Below are 20,318 nucleotides of genomic sequence, written 5' to 3'. Positions count from 1 at the left end.
ACATTGCATCATTACGGTCCGTTCATGCTTGAAATCTACCCCTATTAAGTTTTCCTATTATTAAATCGCCAGGAGGATTGAATACCATAATCTTAAAATATGTATAAATAAATGTTTGGTAAAATCCCTTAATCAATACCAGTTAAAAGATCCGGTACATACACACTTACACACTTACACACTCAATTTTGCACCGATTGACCTAATGACGTTTGCAAAAAAAAATCAATCTTCATTTGTGACGTCAATGCTTTCTAATAGAGGTGTTAACATTTTGATTACCTTGATTGGTAGATAAACTTGATATGGGTGTATTCAATGAATCGCAGTGGTTTCACCTTTCATAGACACGATAAATTATACACCAATAAGTTGAATCTCTGTTTTTACTATTATTAATCGTTGTATTTTATAGTTTACCCACATTATATACAGTTACAGAAATGCATCGGTCAATAGCATATGGCAAGAACTTGTGCGACCAAAACCATACTGCAAATGTTATTGTCAGTTTTACAAATCTTTTAAAAATTGTCCGTTTATGAATTTAGGAATTAAAAAGAAACTAAGCTAAATCCCGCAGAAAAAGTTGACCATATATTGGCTTGCCTTGTTTGTAGATCCTTTTGGTCATATTGCACTTCTACAATTCCTGTTCTAAAAATTCTTGGCCGATAAAGCTGCTAATAATATTATAATTGTTTGACGTAAATTTTACATTGAGGTTCTATAAAAAGAAATCACTAATTCACCAACATTCCAACTGACTCCATTTTCAGAAAACGACATCTGTAACAAACATAAACTTTTAGCTACCGCTTTACAAGCAGAACCAAAAACAATAAAAGTCCAAACTATGTATTGGCTTCCGAAGCTACACAAAACACCTTACAAATATAGATTTATTTCGTCTTCAAGCAATTGTTCGACTACTAAATTATCTATTCGTCTTACCAGTACACTTGCTACAATCAAAAACCTGATAATAAATTGTTCAAATAAGGCCTTCGAAAATAGTGGAATTAATTACTTTTGGAGTGTCAAAAACTCATTGGAAGTACTGGATAAATTTCATGCTTATATTGGTGATTTTGAATCTGTTCAAAGTTTAGATTTTTCTACCCTATATACCACATTGCTTCACATTCTCATTAAGAAAAAATTCACACACCTAATTAAATGGGCATTTAAAAAGTCAGAATGTGAATATATATGTTCAAACTCTTTTAGGTAAGTTTTTAGTAGCAATAAACAAAAAAAGTATGTCAATTGGACATGCTTTTATACTATATCTGCCCTTGAATTTTTACTAGATAACATTTTAATTCGCTTTGGAGATTCCGTATATCGCCAGGTTATCGGAATTCCAATGAGAACTATCTGTGCAACACTTATTGTGGACCTGTTTTTGTATTGCTATCAGTTACAATTTATGACAAAAATCAGCAAAGATCCATCGAAACAACATCTGATACACACATTTAATAATACTTTTAGATATTTGGATGCTAGTTTGGCTCTCAATAATGACGACTTCAGTATGTATACTAAAGAAATTTATCCTGTTGAAATTATTTTAAATAAAGCTAATACTTACAATGACCACTGCCCTTTCCTCGATCTTGATATCTATATCATTAACTGAAAGCTTAATACTAAATTTATGATAAAAGAGATGATTTCTAATTTCCTATCGTTAATTATCCATTTTTAGATGGTGACGTTCCCTTGTCACCATCTTACGGTGTTTATATATCTCAACTTGTACGATTCGCTCGTGTATGTAACAATGTTTTAGATTTTAACGAGAGAAATTTATGTATTACTGAAAACTTATTACACCAGGGTTTTCGATATCACAAACTAGTCAAAACATTTACTAAATTTTATCATCGGCATAAGGACATCATTCGTAAATATAGCTCAACATGCAGACTTCTTATACGTTCAGGTATTTCACATATAATATTTTATGGAAATATTCTTTATGAGTACAAAAATGTCAGTTTTCACCTCAGAAGCTAACAAAACCTTTAAATAGACTTATTAAGAAGGGATATAGTAACGATACTGTTGTCAGGTCATTAAAGATTGCATATTTTGGCGTTAATATTGATTCACTAATAGGGTCTTTGCATCGGAACAAAACACATTTATTTAAAAACCAGTTGTTGGCATGACACGGGTTATGTTCTTCTCATATATGTTATGATGGTATGATACTAAACCCCTCAGGAGAAGGATTGTGCCTGATATTCATATGATGAAGATATAATCTTTCACTCAGTTTAATTGAAGTCTGGAGCTGGCATGCCAGTTAACTGCTAGTAGTCTGATGTTATTTATGTATTATTGTCATTTTGTTTATTTTCTTTGGTTGCATCTTCTCTTTTTATCAGACTCGGACTTCTCTTGAACTGAATTTTGATGTGCGTATTGTTATGCGTTCACTTTTCTGCATTAGCTAGAGGTATAGGGGAAGGGTTGAGATCACATAAACATGTTTAACCCCGCCGCATTTTTTCGCCTTTCCCAAGTCAGGAGCCTCTAGCCTTTGTTAGTCTTGTATTATTTTTAATTTTAGTTTCTTGTATACAATTTGGAGCTTAGTATGGCGTTCATTATCACTGTACTAGTATATATATTTGTTAAGGGGCCAGCTGAAGGACGCCTCCGGTTGCGGGAATTTCTCGCTGCATTAAAGACCTGTTGGTGACCTTCTGCTGTTGTCTTCTCTATGGTCGGTTTGTTGTCTCTTTGACACATTCCCCATTTCCATTCTCAATTTTATTCGGTTTCAAAAATAAAATATGCTTTGATCATTCTACATTATGGTAAATCCAGAAAGGCGCTTTGCATCCAAAAAATAAATATATACCATTTTGCCATCTCTCTTTTTTGCAGCACGGAGTCTACTGCTGTTTGTCTATTATCAGTCCCTGAGTTTATCATCAACTCAATAATCAGTTATAACATAATGTATAGTATTTTTTTTTTTTAAGTTGTCTGTGTATCAATTTGAAACCTAAATTTTAACTTTATCAAGCAAAGCTGACCTTCGAAAGTTAAGTTTTTTTTGTCATAATTCATTTTCAACTGTTTCGGTTCGAATGCCTCCTTGGCTTTCAAATATTTGGTTTTGAGAGTTCCTTGTGTAAGTTAAACAGAAAAGCGCCTCGGACGTATGCGATTTGTAAAGTTTTTTTTTGTATTTTATGAGCATTTGAAGCGTAAGAAAATGTTGAGTAATACCTGTATTAGGCCATCTAAAGAATACATGTAAATGAAACCCTAATGTTATGAGCAATTTTATCAGTATTGAAATATTTTGGCTCACCGGGTGACCTTCCTTTAAGTCTTCATTTTCCTTCACGAATCGAACTATTTTAGGACATTTTGTTACTACGATTGGTACAAACATCAGGTTAATGATTTAATAATTTTTTTTTTAAGACATGAACAATTTTGTGAGTTTTTTCCCATTATAAGAAATATCAGGCTATTTAGGTTAAATATTACAATTATCTTCACTTTAAAACTAAAATTACAATCCTGTTATCTATGATGAGCTGCTTCTCTTATTAATGTATTTATTTGTGTATGTATTTTGTGGATGGTATTGGATCGCATGTGTATATGAACTTGGTAAGGAAAGTCCGTATACACTAAAAAAATCATAGTTTATTAAATGGAATAGCCAATCATGTTTAAAAACAAATAAAGGCAACAGTAGTATACCGATTTTCAAAACTCATAAATCGATAGAAATAAACCAGATCCGGGTCACAAACCAAAACTGAGGGAAACGCATTAAATATAAAAGGAGAATGACGACACCACATTAAAACCGTTTGGAAGTCAACTACATTGTATGTTTACAAAAACCACAATGACTTCTTGCTCTAATCGGTAAGTATACAATTGAGCTTATTTATTCGCTATCTTAATGCTATATCACGGATAAGTAAATTTTCGATTTCTGCAATTTTTTGTTAGTCTAAGTCAATAATGACATCAAAGGCTCGGTAAGGGTCCTATACATATGTTCTAAATTGATGATGGTGAATTGCTGACACCTTAAGTGTTAGAAACAAATATAACCCGTCATTGTATCTGTCTATAAGTAGGCTTTTTCTCAGTCTTTTTAGTTATATTTTTGTTTGGTGTGTCATTTAATACTTTGGTGTTGGTTGTAGATGATATTTTGTGTCCTTTAAATATTTTCAACTGTGTGATTAAGAGCTTATCATTGGCGGGCGAACGGACAAAGTCACACAGTCAAATAAAAGAGGGACGAAAGATACCAAAGGGACAGTCAAACTCATAAATCTAAAAACAAACTGACAACTCCATGGCTAAAAATGAAAAAGACAAACAGAAAAACAATAGTACACACGACACAACATAGAAAACTAAAGAATAAACAACACGAACCCCACCAAAAACAAATCCGGTAAATAGTCTAATTCGGTAGGTCATATTCATGAAAGGGAAGGGGATTGTAGTTACGACGTAAGGAACATATCCGATATCATTTGTGAAACGGTTATTCCATAACGGTCAACCAACTCGTGATGGTGTCCGTAAAATTTACGAAGGGATGATTTCAACTTCACCATTTGGAACTCTTGGTTTAATAGCTTCCTTGTGAGCAGCAAACCTCTATCAAGAAAATCATGATAGGAAATGCAAGCACGGGAATATCGTATCAATTGGGAGATATATACCCCGTATGCAGGTGCTGCTGGAATGTTGCTACTTAGAAATGGAAAGTTCACAATTGGAAAGCTGAAATCATCTCTTTTGTCGTAAAGTTTTGTTTTCAACCGACCCTCATTGTCAATTTCTAGATGTAAGTCAAGATATGAAGCCGACTTAATTGTATCTGTAGTATCCTTTATCTCTAGTTCGATTGGATAGATGCGTTCCACATAGTCACCAAATTTTGAATTGTTTAGTGAAAGAACATCATCTATATAGCGGAAAGTAGAGTTAAAGGATATTGCTAACTTCTTGTCTTTCTTCCTAAGAAGTTCCTGCATGAAGTCAGCCTCATAATAATAAAGAAACAAGTCGGCGAGTAGAGGGGCACAGTTTGTTCCCATTGGAATGCCGACAGTCTGTTGAAAAACACGTCCTCCGAACGTAACAAATATGTTGTCAATCAAGAAATCAAGCATCTTGATAATATCAGTTTCAGAGAATTTTTTGTTTGAATCAGAGTGATTCTTTACAAAGTAGGATTTATCCCTCCCTAAGACAAGATACTTGTATCTACGTTGGCCATTCTTTTTTATGAAGCAAAGTAATACCAACTCTTTCAATTTGTCTTTTAGTTTGGAATGTGGAATACTTGTGTACAGAGTAGAAAAGTCAAATGTTTTAATACTGTTACAAGATGAAAGAGAGTTAGATTGTATGTACTCTAAAAGATCTTTTGAATTTTTAAGTATCCACATCTGATTCACGCCACCTCTAGAATAGGCAGTTTGACAATAACTTTGAAGCCCGTCTTTGATTGCTGATAATAAGTGTTTTTATATTTAAACTTTAAGGGATAATCAATATGTTGGACATTGAATACTGCATTTGTATGCTACACACAGAAAGACATATACATGTGAGGGAACTCTCTAGAACGATTTACTTATTAAGTGCTATTGCTAAATACATCACTCACAATATTCCCCAGTAAAATAATCATATAGTTTATTCGAAAAAAGTAGGAAAAAGATAAATTACGAAAAAAGTGGTAATCATTATTAATGTATCATATTCCTACAAAATTCCTCTGAATAAAAAGTATTTTTATTCAATAAAGAAAAAAAAAACAAAGACAAATATTCATACAACATTGACAAATTAGGAACTCTTATATATGAATATCATTAAGACACAGTGACGTGAAAAAAAATCAAAGAAAACTTGTCTTGTCGCTTGATATGATTTAAACGACTAAGTAGGAAGTATTTGTTCATATATATAAATCAGTGAATCAATTTTTACAACATAACAAGCTTTGATTACTTAAATCGATGTTCGCAATTCATTAGTTGTGTCATAAATGGAAGGTGTTTAAGTTTAAAGTAAATTATGTATGTTTCTTAAGTAGAGAAAGAATTAAGGCATGACGGCAATCGGTCAAAATGTCGATTTAAATGTAATGTGGACGATCTATGTTATGCTTACAGAAACATGATCCTCCGCCCCTCCTATCAAAAAAAAAAAAAACGTGTTACAGGTTTAGAAAAGTAAATGCCTTTTGTCATCTATAATATATTTGCAGATATGGTTAGGACAATGTGATGTTCTGGAAAACCCAAAATTTTAATAAGAAAAAGAAAGAAAAGGAGGTGTACAAGAGGACAGTTTATAATAAAAATTGTATGAATGCTATCTTGAATTCACAATATACTATAGGGGGAGTTGCGGGTCCAAAATAACTAAATTATTTGTTATATTTGAAAACTTTTCAAAGTAAATATATAATTATGGGAAACCCCTAAAAATTATCCGGATAAACATTTTAAGCAGAAGATGAACAATGTTTGTAGGTGCGGACGATTGTCATGAAAATCTAGCCAGTAGCTAAGGGGATCCACTAATGTAAAGTGTGAGCAGACCGATTAAAGAACGGACACACATGTCACTTAACAGTGCAGGGGTAATGCAATACAATTATCTATTTTAGATGTCACGACACTTAATAGGTGATACATAATTGGCTTTGTTGTTATCACCAAAAATGTTGGACAGTATTAAGGTTTTGGTATCTCTGGCTTTTTTTTTGAAGAGCATTGAGAATCCAAAATTCAGCAAGGTTTTTCAAAATATAGTTTAGACAATCATTTCTTTGGGTAGGAAATTTTTTAAAATATCCAAACAGACAATAAAATTATGAACATATCACTAATACACTACCAGACATACAATAAAACGAGTATTGCTTACACAGCTGTTGTTGTACCCGATCTTGATCCTTTTGAAGATGGTGATATTCACTTTGTTTTTGTTCTTTGTATCAAAATTGATTTCTGAGATTTAAAAATCGCTAAACTACAGTTTCGTCTAATTGAGTAAGGGGCAATTATACAAAACTTTTTGAATAGTGTCTCAAGCAAACTTTTGAACACATGATAACTCGTCAATGCAAAACAAAAATATAAAAATAAATGCTTTAATGCATTGAAAGTATAAATGACAGGAACATGACACCTGAATTAGATGCCAGATGCTTCGGTAGTAGATAACCAAGTCCTATTCCACGAAAAACACATATGTAAAGTGTATGCATCTGAAGCGGATTTCTGGATTGACTTTCAATCGGAACGCCAAAAGTCCAATATCTTGAAATCCAATGATGTCTATGAGACGAAACAGTTGGCTTTGGGATGGAAGATAACAGCAAAATAATAGCAAAATCCATATAATATCAAGAAGAGTTGAAACATTAATTTCTTAATAAATTATCAATTAATAAAAATTTTAGAATGATGTTGTAAATCATTTCAATACAGAGGTAGACTAACTACATACTGAGCTGATGATACCCTTGCGACTTATATTCCACAAACAGTGTTATCGCGGATTCAGTGCCCTCATCAGGTACAACACTTGCCATAGTGCGTCAATTGATTATATTATAATAAAACACTATAAATAAGAAACCATTTTTAATCAGAAACATAACAAAAAATAAATATATAACTAAAATATACATGAGATCAACAATAAAGTCATTTGGCATTTTAGAACTTGAACAGGATAGCACCAATAACGAAAAGACAATCCGTTTCCTTTTTTGGAATTCCATCACAAACGTCGTTGTGGTATATGAATTCCCATATGATCACGTAACCATTTAATCTGTAAAAAACAACCAACATAGTAATAAACACACCAATCTGATTAGCATTTATAAACACAGTTGAGAAAACCCAATACATATATTTTATTAAAACAACATAGGTTAACTGACATCATAGTCGAACTTCAATAGTGAAGTTTTTACCCTATGCTACCATATATAATTGATTTATGCATAATGACGAGTCTGGTTTAGACAGAATGCGCGTTCACGTAAAAAACGAGCCTCGTATTTTTGTTGATAATTATCAATAGGACGCTGTTTCAAACACGTCAATCATGAAAATTCATGTAAGCTATTATTAACTGATATCACACGTTCCAAGTACTCCGATTAAGTCCTTATTAATAATTCCTTCGTTTTACACAGTCATTTTGTACGAAAAAGAAATCTTCTTTGTAAGCTTTTAAGCACACTTTTTGACGTCTTTATATACAAACAGATTATTGAAAATACGCTTTTTAGGTAATATGTAGATCTGTAATAAATTAATTCTTTTACAAGAACAAGTAATTTTTAGTTATAATAAGGCGCTGGTGTCTTTTGATTGCTTTAAATTAAAGAAAGTTTTGGTCAACCAGATATCGAAAATGTTAACTGGTGTCTTAAATTGAGTCATGTACAAAATGTAGTTAATGGAATTCTGCTTAAGATCTTCACAAAGTCTTTTGAATTTTTTTTTATCATTACACATACATCTTGTAGGTAGAACAACTCTATGCACCGGCTATAAAGTGTTCTTTAACAAGATGTCACTTGTAATTATAATCGTGTGTTACTTGTTTGTGATTTCTTTAATTATATGAAAGGTACCAAGAAGACATTCAACTTTTCATAATTCGAAGAGAAACTATCATTTAGAAGCATACAATCAACTTATAGTAAACCAAAGTCTTAGCATCACGATCATAATCCACAAATGACATTCGTCGTGTAAGTACAAAGTCGATGAAAAATCTAATTCAAATGTTGCAATAGAAGAATTGGTGGGTTTCGAGATTTTGACTGAGCAGGTTTGCTAAAAAGGCTTGATAGCAAACATAGTTTCGTTTTCACTGGCATTGCTTTAGTTATTCGTCCGTTATTTTGACTGATTAAACAAAGACTTACCATACAGAGTATATCACCATATCCAACTTCATTTTGATTCAGATAGTGGTCGAAACCATGCATGGACAGGTTATATTCTATAAGGGTAAACAAAATATTTCATTATTAATTTATGCCCAAAAAGTAAAAATGGATAAAATACACAACAGTTTAAATTTACTCATGTATAACACTCATTATTTATCTATCGTCTATCTAATATCAAATTCGTCACGACATTAATATGAAAAATAAAAATTGATTAAAATAATAAACAAAAAGATAATAACAATTTAATGTGCATAACACCATCGATTACTATGAATTGAATTGAAGGATTTATGTAAAAAGCATAAAATATTAACCTGCAGATGACTTGATTTTTTTCCTCCTTATTGACATTTAAATTGTATCCAACTCCCCACTCTTGTTCATAATTCATTTCAAAAACCATAATTTCAAAAACATTTTGTTAAAATAAAACACCGGTAAGAAACGACACTTCATAACAATGTAAAAATTGCAATATGTATTTAAAAAGTTGAAAATTACATACATAAAAATAAAATAAACTATCAATTAAAATTAAAACCTGAATAACATTGTGTGATTTATGTGTTGTGTTGTTTGATTTTTAATACATAATAAATAAATTGCAAAATCGATTTTTTATTTTGATACGAAATGTAGGAAAAACATGGATTTGTTGATATTTTGACTCGTGACTTAAACCGCAATGCTTTGAATTAGTTTCATAGCATATAAGTGCTTAACTCCATTTTATATAGATAAAAATCTTTAAAATCTTCCATGGTACAGTGAATTACCTACCGCATTTTTCGAGATCAACTTCTTCATGGCATCTATGAGCATGTCGCTTTCGTCTAGCAGTAGTTGAACATACAAGTAACAAAATTAAACTAAATTTGAAAATGTTCATCTTGACCCGATCCTTGATGTTTTGAAATTTGGAAACTTGATGAAAGCTAGGGAATTTATATGGTTTCCATTGCGGATATAGGACATAAAATGTACCTTTACTTTACTATAGTTTACGTCAAACGCCAATTAATCGGAATTAATAAATATTTTAACACCTGATTTGTTTTTCCTACCTCACGAGTGGTGTTATAAGTGCAATCATTGAAGATTATCGGAAGTGTTTATTTTTCCAGTTGAGCGAATTTGACTATAAAATGAAATTGACACCTTCTTCTAAACCACAATTACACGGTAAATAAATAAAATATTTTTAAATTTTTGATTAGTTGATAGCTGTCCAGTCAGGCAATCAATGACTATTTTTATCATTAAAAAAAAACAAAAATAGAAAAGGTTAGCGCTATTTGTGCTGATTATTGGTCGAACGTGTGCAAAAGCACTAAAACCAACACTAACTCGGCAATAAACACATCTTTAAGATAGTATCTTGTATAGTGCCTGGGTTTGAAGATCTAAAACGGATTCTATTTCTAACCATATATAAGATAAACTGTTTAAAATGTAAATTCCGGTGACTACATATTTTGTCCGTTTGATTTTAATGACATAGAAAAGAGGATTGTTATTGCGTTACATCCTGTAATTAGATACTAGTGTATTTTTATTTTAGAAAATGATCCTCAATTTTTAAATTCTGAACCCGTTTATTGAAAAACATGTATTAATTCGGACTATGATAATAAAAGAATATAATAATAGGCCATACCACATCTTCTTTTTCATGTTTTATTCGTGGTATCTATTTTGCAGAAATTGAAAAAGATTATCTAGCGTTAACTATTATATTGCATGACCGTGCAAGATCTCTTAATATCTTAAGAAATGCATTTTTTATGGAATTTTCCCTGTTATGAATTTTTTTATTTTTTTATTTTACCCTTTGTATAAGTTAAGACTGTAAGCTAGATGGTTTATTTTTAAATTGATTTTCTTATACGAGAAGAGTTCAATGAATATGCGGGAATATTTGCACAAGGACAATATCTTAATTATTTTCTATGTATTGGCAATGGTCTGAAAATGTTTTCCTGTACTTTACAGGGTATTTGTTCATTTGCACAATTTATCAAATGCGGCTTTTTTTGCAAATGTCGTGATAATCATGCATGCGAAGCTGGGGAATAGTAGATTTAAATTTCGAATTTTTAATCTGACCATATCAAATAAAAGTTAACGTAACTAAATATTTTTACGTGTGAAAAATACTTTTCGTCTAGCCATCAACTCACAAAAAACCCGTATTCATAATTATAAATCTGTTCAAAAGGATACAAACACCACTGTTTCCTTTCGGTTTATATCTTTTAAGGATTTTGGTTCGTCAATGCTCTTCAATTTTCTACTGGTTTGGATTTGTTACTTTTTTATTCAGAGCGTCACTGACGAGTCTTATGTAGACTAAACGCGCGTCTGGCGTATTACATTATAAGCCTGGTAGCTTTGATTACTATATTCACGCATTTAATGTACAATACCTATGAACAAAAGATACACGATATTGTCTTGTCGCGTGTTGCAGGATGTATTTACATGAAAGATTAATATTTGTTATAACTATGACTTATTTATCATTCTGAATAAATTAACCTGAAAAACATATCATTGAATTTTGCATAAATATATGAAATGCATTAACGACATAATAATAGAATTTAGGATTTAAGTGTTTACATTGTAATATCAGTGGAAGGTTTGGCTAGCCATACAACTAGTTTCCACCTTCCATCTTTTCTTACCGATACCATGCTGGAAAAGATACCAGAGGGACAGTCAAACTCATAAATCGAAAATAAACTGACTGGCTAAAAATGAAAAAAAACCAAACAGACGAACAACAGTACACATGACACAACATAGAAATCTAAAGAATAAGCACCAAACACTAGGGGTGATTCCAGGTGCTCCGAAAGGGTCAGCAGATCCTGCTCTAATGTGGCACCCGTCGTGTTGCTCATGTTATAACAAATCCGGTAAATAGTTTTATTCGATAGGTCACATTCATGAAAGGGAAGGGGATTGTAGTTACGACGTTAGGAATATATCCGATATCATTTGTGAAAACGGTTATTCCATAACGGCCAACCAACTCGTGATGGCGTCCGTAAAATTTACGAAGGGATATTTCAACTTCACCATTTGGAACTTTTGGTTTAATAGCTTCTATCAAGAGAATCATGATATGGAATTCAAGCACGGGAATATCGTATCAATTGGAAGATGTATAACCTGTATGCAGGTGCTGCTCAAATGAATATGGTAGTTGTCAGATTCTATGAACGTTGGCGTTTATTTTTGTAACAGCTTCTATTGTTCCGTTGGTTTCCTCTTATGATTTACTTTTTTCACTCGGGTTTATTTTGCGACTCGCTTCATCAATGTATGTCTATTGAACAGCGATATACTATGTTGCCTTATTTATCTGGTTTGAATATAACTAAAGGCGTAGATAGCCTTCCAAGTATTTGGCATAATTTTTCGGATTTTTTTTTAGCGAAGCTCTTTAACTTCGTGTTAGATTTGACCTTCTTACTATTTTGATTGAGATAACTGTGAAGCCTATGAAGGCGACATCGTATCAGACGTAAATATTTATAAGCCTGGTATTTTTGATGAAAATTAGGTCTACAAAAATGAGCATGATATATGTAAGGGAAATATGTACATTAGTATCCTCTATTAAAGGTAAAATGACCAAAAAATACTCCGAGGAAAACTCAAAAAAGAAACTCCCTAATCAAATGGCAAAATCAAACGCGCAAACACATCAAACGAATAAAGAACAACTGTCATATTCCTGACTTGAAACAGTCATCTACTGTTGTCGTATTTATACTAACTTTATTTATATAAACTATCATATTCATCAACCTTATATACAGTTATACATATTAGGCTGATGTTCGTTGATGTTCTGCGGTTTGCATGCTGTGTCAACTATCATATTATTTGTTTGTGCTATTCTCTGTGATGAGTGTTATTACGTGTGTGTTCTATAAAATAACTTAACATACATATCTATTCATTTATATTCCATGCGATTAAGGAATAAAAGTTGGAGATAAATATCCGACATTACGATTAATTAATTGTTTATTGCTGTGAAAAGGGTCGAATGAATACAGATATGACGTTTGCATGTTATTGATTTAACTTAATTCCGATATTTTATTACCATGTACATTTAAATATATGCAAATTTCACAGAGATCTTACATAAAAGTTTATTTGCATATTTGATAGTTTATAAAACGTAAAAGGCCAGGAATAATAAGGCCTACATTTTGTCAAATATTAGGATTTCTTTTTAGTTTAAAGTTCACTTGCACTTCACCGCTTAAAATAATTGACAAATTTAATACAGTTCGGAAGATATATTCCAATTATACATAATTATATTGTATATAAACATGAACAAATATATATATATATATACTGATAGTTTTTCAATCAGACGCTTCCAAAGTCAATAAATCTCGAGAAGTCTCGGTAAGTTCGAGACTTTATCAATTTTATACTGAACATCATATCAGTGTCATTTCTCATTTATTTAGATATACTGTTCCTAGGTCTAAACGTCTGCTATGTGATTTTGTGTCGTTAAGTTGCTATCCATTGGCTTACGATTTTTTTCATAAATCAAATGGCTCTAACGTGAGGGTATCCAAATTTCCACTATTTAGACAGTGTGTTTACCTACATGTATTTATGATCCAGACTAAAGAAAATGCTGTGTTCATTTTGTAGATGTATCATTATTTACTATATGGCTTCACCAATTTAATTTTGAATTCATATTGATTCATATAGAGAAATAGGTCTGAACAGACCTCTAAGAGATCTATGATTCTGAAACGTGGAGTACACATCCATGCTCAAATTCACATCTTTAAAACTCGAATAACAGATGTTTTGTTTCATTTCTTTAGATATTTAGAATAATTTGACATTAGCCCATGCGTACTGTTATTTTTTCAAGAAATGGATGCTTAAAACATATTGTATTTGCTCATTTTTAAAGTTGCCTTTTTTGTGGACGTCGAATGGCGACGTTTCAGTACATTTTCATTTTTGCAGAAAACAATTCTTCTGTTAAAATATACTGTGAACGTTTGGTGAGTAATTCAATATTTCAACTTATGTCGAAAGACGAGCATAATGTCAATTCATAAAAAATAGATCCGTTGATATTTTTGATAAATTGTTGCACCTTGGGTACTCTGACGTTATTTCATAATTGTGGAGAATTTCCCATAATTACTGTTATTTGACTTCTTTTTCAAAGGGTTGAAGAATAATGCCAGTTTATTTTTTTTTTCAAAAGAGGCTACTGTATGAAATCTCCATCATAAGAATAAAAGCAAGTCATTGTTTTAGCAAGCAAAAGGACTGTTATCATTATGAATGACAATTAATAAAGTTATCCAAACATACCAAATGTGTGTCACTAGAAATGATAAATCAATAGGATTACAGCTCCAAAGAACTTTTGTTTTTATGTTTAAAGGGGCATTATGAGTATACTTGTACATTTTCTGTTCATTTGTTTTTTTAGTGTTTTTTCGGTTGTTTTTGTGCATGTACTGATTTTGTGTCATGGATAGATATCACATATCCCTAGTTTTCTATTAAATAAAGGCAACAGTAGTATACCGCTGTTCAAACTCATAAATCCATGGACAAAAAACAAAATCGGGGTAACAAACTCAAACTGAGGGAAACGCATAAATATAAGAGGAGAACAACGACACAACACTACAGTGTAACTATCACACACAGAAACGGACCAAGCATCAGACAAAATCCCACGAGAATAACAAATATAACATCAAAACCAAATACATGAATTTGGGATAGACAAGTACCGTGACAGGTCTTATCGCAATGTCAACTTACTAAAATTTTGTTTCATCAGTTTTGCAATATTTTCTAAATCAGTATTACAAAACGTCTGTCAAACTGAAAGTTCAAAGATAAATAAATTGTAATTTAAATTGCTTCAAAAAATCATTTAAAAAAGTTGCGTTGATATTTGACAATACATTTTTGTAATCAGATCAGAAATTCTTTAATAGTATTGTGGTTTTATATGAATCAATTATTTTTGAATATTCTTTTAAATCAATCACCTTCAAGGTTAATGTGTTAGTTTCTTTTTTCTATTCATAATGCTATTGTAGAATTTTGATTTTATCAAACCACTTACGCGACTACAGGGTTTTAAACGCCATTCACGACGACCTAAACGTAGTATTTATAATTTACACAAACTGTGCGTTAAAAATGAAAATATGTTGTATGCATGCCTAATTGATAACAATCCAACCGAAATCAACTGACATGATTTAACAATCCAACAGAAATCAACGTACAGATTTAACAATAAATGAAACACATTGTTAAGGGTAAGACAGTTAAAGAATAGTTTTACATTTGTCATGTCGGGGCTTTTTATTGCTCTCTATGTAATATGGGTTTTGGTCGCTGGTGAAAGCAGTGACATATAGTTTTTAACTTCTACGTCATTTGGTCTCCAGCGGGAACTTCCCCAGGCAATTAAACCAACACTAGGGTGTGATTATCATTAATGATAAGATTTCAACGTCAAAAATCATGATTGGTTTATATTATTAAAATCTAACATCTTAATAATAGATAAATCAAATTATTGTGTCTCGCTTACGCGATTGCGATGAAGTCGCGGAACCTAGATTTAACACGTTTATCCCCGTTATTTTCTGTATATGCATGTCCCAAGTTATGAGCGTTTATGTCAGTGGTTGTCTTGGTTTATGTCTGTTACATTTGTTTTTCGTTGATTGATTTGTTATACATTAGATCGTTGGTTTTTCTTTAAAATGTTTCACATTTTTCATGTCGGACCCTTTCATATCAAAATTTACAGTATAATTGTTTTCTCATTGTTGAAGGCCGTACGGTTACCTTTAATTGCTTACATCCATTACAGATAAACTTTAGAAGATAGTCGACTCATTGACATTCATAACATAAAGCTTAATTCTTATAAAGGCATGCTGTGTAGATAGTCAAATAATCAGTAGCCAAAAAGTATTCCAATTTAATCAACATTTTACAATTCAAAATTAAATACAGACGAACATATATTTCCCCAGGAACAACAGCTAATTGTATTTGGCATACATCAAGAGAACTCAATCTTTTAAACATATCATTTTTATTGCTTAGTGCCATGTAATGTTGTTTTGATAAGGTTTTAACGATGTAATTGAAATCCTTCCTTAACAGATAGAGTATCTGTTATTACAATAACCCACTCAAAAATTGAACATACATTATGATGACCGCAAGCAACTGCCTTCATCCGTATGCGTATTCAAGTTTCGGAATTCTTTTGTTATATTTCTATATTTTTCTTCAAATGTTTGGAAGGCATGGAGCATTTTTATTCATTAATTTATATTTTGTTGCATTCATACAAAAATATAATATTCAGCTAGACAATTGGAAAACTGTTATGTAATGTTATGTGGTATTGTGTCGTGGCATGACTTTGTACTCAAATAATGCATAGTCGTCCCAAGCAAATTCGTCATCGCAGAACCATCACACTTGAACACCATTTCCCAGAAAAGTTAAAATAGACTCATTTGACGTCGTAACCAAATAATCTGCAAAAATATCATCATTTTGATAATTATCACATAAAATTCATGAAATGAAATCATGACAGTGTCAATATTTGATGTATATGAGATAATTTTAAACGTGTCTTCAAAACAATACTGTGCATCTAGCCAAGTACGAAGCCAAAAAATTTACATAAAAAAAAAAATTCTAACTTTCAGATGAAATCGTGGAACTAAATTGCAATATACAAGACACACTTGTAAACAAACTGCAAAATATAGAGGATTCATCATGACTTTTGTTTACAAGTGTGTCTTGTATATTGCAATTAAGTTCCACGATTTCATCTGAAAGTTAGAAATGGGAGAACCTGTTGATTTGGTCACAAGAACTTTTGCACTTAAAAGCGAATATTTAATGAAGGATGTAATTTAGCTTAAAGTTAAATAAAAAAAATACTGAAAATAAATTCTATTGGGTGATTTTTGCGGTTTTTGTTAAGCAAAGATACTAGATCAAATTTGAAGAAAAGGTTCAGTATTATGTGTTGTTCTAAGTACTATATACATGATATTTCTAAGGCCAGTATTAGATAGTTCTTTAACCGTTTTCATATAATTACTAGTTCATGTAGTAGACTTTACTCACTTAATCATTACCAGTGATTATCGGATGAAAAACAGCAACATGAGACTGTAAACTGTAAACAAAAACCATTCAAGTTGTTTAATCCGTACCAAATCAGGCTATTTGGAACGGTCCGTTGTTTTTTTTTTTTTTTTAATTGTGTCTGGTGTTGGTGGTTATATAAGTGTGGTCTGTTGTGGTTTTTTTTTAAATGTTTACTAATTAGTGTTTTGTATATTATTCTAATCATTTGTTCAAATATACATCATTTTAAACCTACCATACAGATAATATCGTTATACTCTACTTCACGTTTATTGTAAAAGTACTCAAACCCATAATTATCATCACTCAACAGATAAACTGAAACAAAGAAAATATCATTGTTTTACACTTTTTTTAGGCGAACATTATTCGTTGAAAAGTACAAATGTAAAGAGAATATTGATTACAAATTCCAAAACAATTTACTATTTTTTAGCAATTACTAACTACTTGTTATCTAATGATCAGTTTAATAGTTATAATTGAAAACGAGAAGGTGTTTTCATTATATAATAAATTGTAATATATGCAAGTTAGTAAATAATATTATATATGGACCATTAATCATGATCTATGCATGATATTGCTGTAAATCTTTCTGCATTAAAGATATATGAGGATGTCATGTACGACTGTTAACAGGTATTGATTTTAAGATGTCTTTTTTGTTTTATTAAATTTTTGTTGTTGACTGGGATCTTAAAAGAAAAAAAAACATAACTTATCTTCAACTTTGTACTTGTTTGGCTTTACAATTATTTTGATGTGAGCGTCACTGATGAGTCTTATGTAGACGAAACGCGCTTCTGGCTCACTAAATTATAATTCTGGTACCTTCCTTAGTTTTCTATGTTGTGTCATGTGTACTATTGTTTTTCTGTTTGTCTTTTTCATTTTTAGCCATGGCGTTGTCAGTTTGTTTTAGATTTATGAGTTTGACTGTCCCTTTGGTATCTTTCGTCCCTCTTTTGATAACTATTTAAACCAATGGCATGGGTCGATGTCACTGCTGGTGGACGTTTCGTCCCCGAGCGTATCACCAGCCCAGTAGTCAATACTTCGGTGTTGACATGAATATCAATAATAATGTGGTCATTTTTATAAATTTCCTGTTTACAAAACTTTGAATTTTTCGAAAAACTAAATTTTTTTTTATCCCAGGCATAGATTACCTTAGCCGTATACGTATTTGGCGCAACTTTTTGGAATTTTGGATCCTCAATGCTCTTCAACTTTCTACTTGTTTGGCTTTACAATTATTTTGATATGAGCGTCAGTAATGAGTCTTATGTAGACGAAACGCGCGTCTGGCGTACTAAATTATAACTTTGATAACTTTTATCTTCGTAAAAATTTTCACTGGCCAGGGGCGAATCTAGACATTTAAAAATAAAAAAGGGGGGTCCCAACCGAGGATAAAGGGTTTTCGAACCATATGTCGCCATTCAAATGCATTGATCGTAAAAAAAAGGGTGAATCAACCCTTCCCCTGGATCCGCTACTGTTTCTCATTCTTGGTACCGCGTTAGTTGTTGTCTATTGTCATATTCGGTTTGCTCTCTCGTCTCCATTTTCATGCAATGGTTTTCTGGATTTAATTTTCCCGTAAAAAGGAGGCCGACTATACAAAAAGGACATTTAAACCTCATAAATCAAAGAGAAACGAACAACGCCATTGGGGGAAAAGACTATCAAGTCTACAAAACACTACATAGCTTAGCCTTGCTTAATAAATTTGAAACAAATATGACTTGAAAAATAAATACCTACTGCATTAGTCAACATCTACATCTTCAACACATCTATTCACCTGCCGCATGCGTCTAGAAGTAGCTGAACATATACATAACAGAAACAAAGACAATTTTAAAATGCTCATCCTGATTAATTCCTTTGTAAACTAGATATTTTGTAATTATTTTAGAAATGTTACCTATTTTATATGTATAACAATGCGGATATGCTCACTTAGAAATTAAATTAAAATTTTATTTAATAGATAAATTGTAATGAAAGCGTCCTAAATAAATCCCAATTGTAGAATTATTGAATGAATTGTACCTATATCATGATGTTTTCCAACGATGTGTGAAATGATTAAAAGTGCAAAAGTGGATAATAACTTACATCATGTTTTATAAATCGAATCAATCTGAGTTAACCACTGATGACAAAGTAATAAAGTTAAATAGTTCTATCTAGTAGTATCGTAATCGCCTTGGGTGCAGGATGTCGTGGGTTCGAACACCGACCGGGTCAAGCCAAAGACTTTTAAATTGTTATTTGTTTTTTCTCCGCTAAGCTCTCGGCTTTGATGAGTAAGAGCAAACACTGGTCGGCTCTGATTTAGTAAAATTGGTCCGAGTAGTGCGACATGTCTTACTGTGGACTGATTTTGTGAACTAGCATGTTACAAATTCTACTAAGGGGACGACCATTTGATATTCTGGGAAGGGGGGGGGGGGGGCAGGAGGATTTGTTTTGGATCGGTTATTTATTTTTGTAAACTAAGATGACAGATTATTTATTTTCTGCACTGTTGAAGCAAGATTTTTTATTTTCATTAAAACAAGGGACTTGTTATCTATTTTCACAACTATATTTATAATATTTGAAAACATACAATTTTTAAATTAATTTTCTATTATAAATAATACAAAAAACTATTATATACAATCAAGTCATTATGTACCATTTAATCAGAACTAATCATCATCGTTTGCGGAAATGAATCTTCCCAACTGCATGTACATGTATTGCATGCATACACGGTATTATAGTTTTGCTGTAAGTTGCCTATTTTAAGAGTATTGCCAAACTTTTGTTTGCCGAGCGGAGTGGAGCGAGGCAAACACATTTTTGAAGGGTTTTGAAGCCGCAAAAGTCCCCAAGAAGCTATATAACTAATGATGCAAAATCATGCTTTCTGGGTGTTTCCCAGACCCTATCTTAATATGGATATGCAAGTTCTGTTTTAATCATTTTTGACAATATTTTTGCCTCAAAGCAAAATGTGTAGATTCAGTGTAAGACTTAAGTTTCTAGGGACAACATCAAAGACCAATATGTAGGATAAAGCAAA

The 20,318-nt window shown here is 31.7% G+C and overlaps 1 long non-coding RNA gene across 1 annotated transcript; it reads right to left on the bottom strand.

Annotated features, from left to right (window-relative positions):
• Window positions 1-7,674: 7,674 nt before the first annotated feature.
• Window positions 7,675-9,967, bottom strand: LOC139491007 (uncharacterized). The gene is made up of 3 exons (XR_011656446.1): window positions 9,788-9,967; window positions 8,978-9,054; window positions 7,675-7,866 (listed from the first exon to the last, which is right to left on the bottom strand). It is a non-coding gene; the product is annotated as an uncharacterized lncRNA (long non-coding RNA).
• Between the last annotated feature and the right edge of the window lie 10,351 nt (window positions 9,968-20,318).

The sequence above is a fragment of the Mytilus edulis genome, chromosome 10 (genome assembly GCF_963676685.1).
Source record: "Mytilus edulis chromosome 10, xbMytEdul2.2, whole genome shotgun sequence".
Taxonomy (NCBI): Eukaryota; Metazoa; Mollusca; class Bivalvia; order Mytilida; family Mytilidae; genus Mytilus; species Mytilus edulis.
The sequence above is the reverse complement of the archived record's forward strand: the minus strand, read 5'-3'. Positions and strand labels throughout refer to the sequence as shown.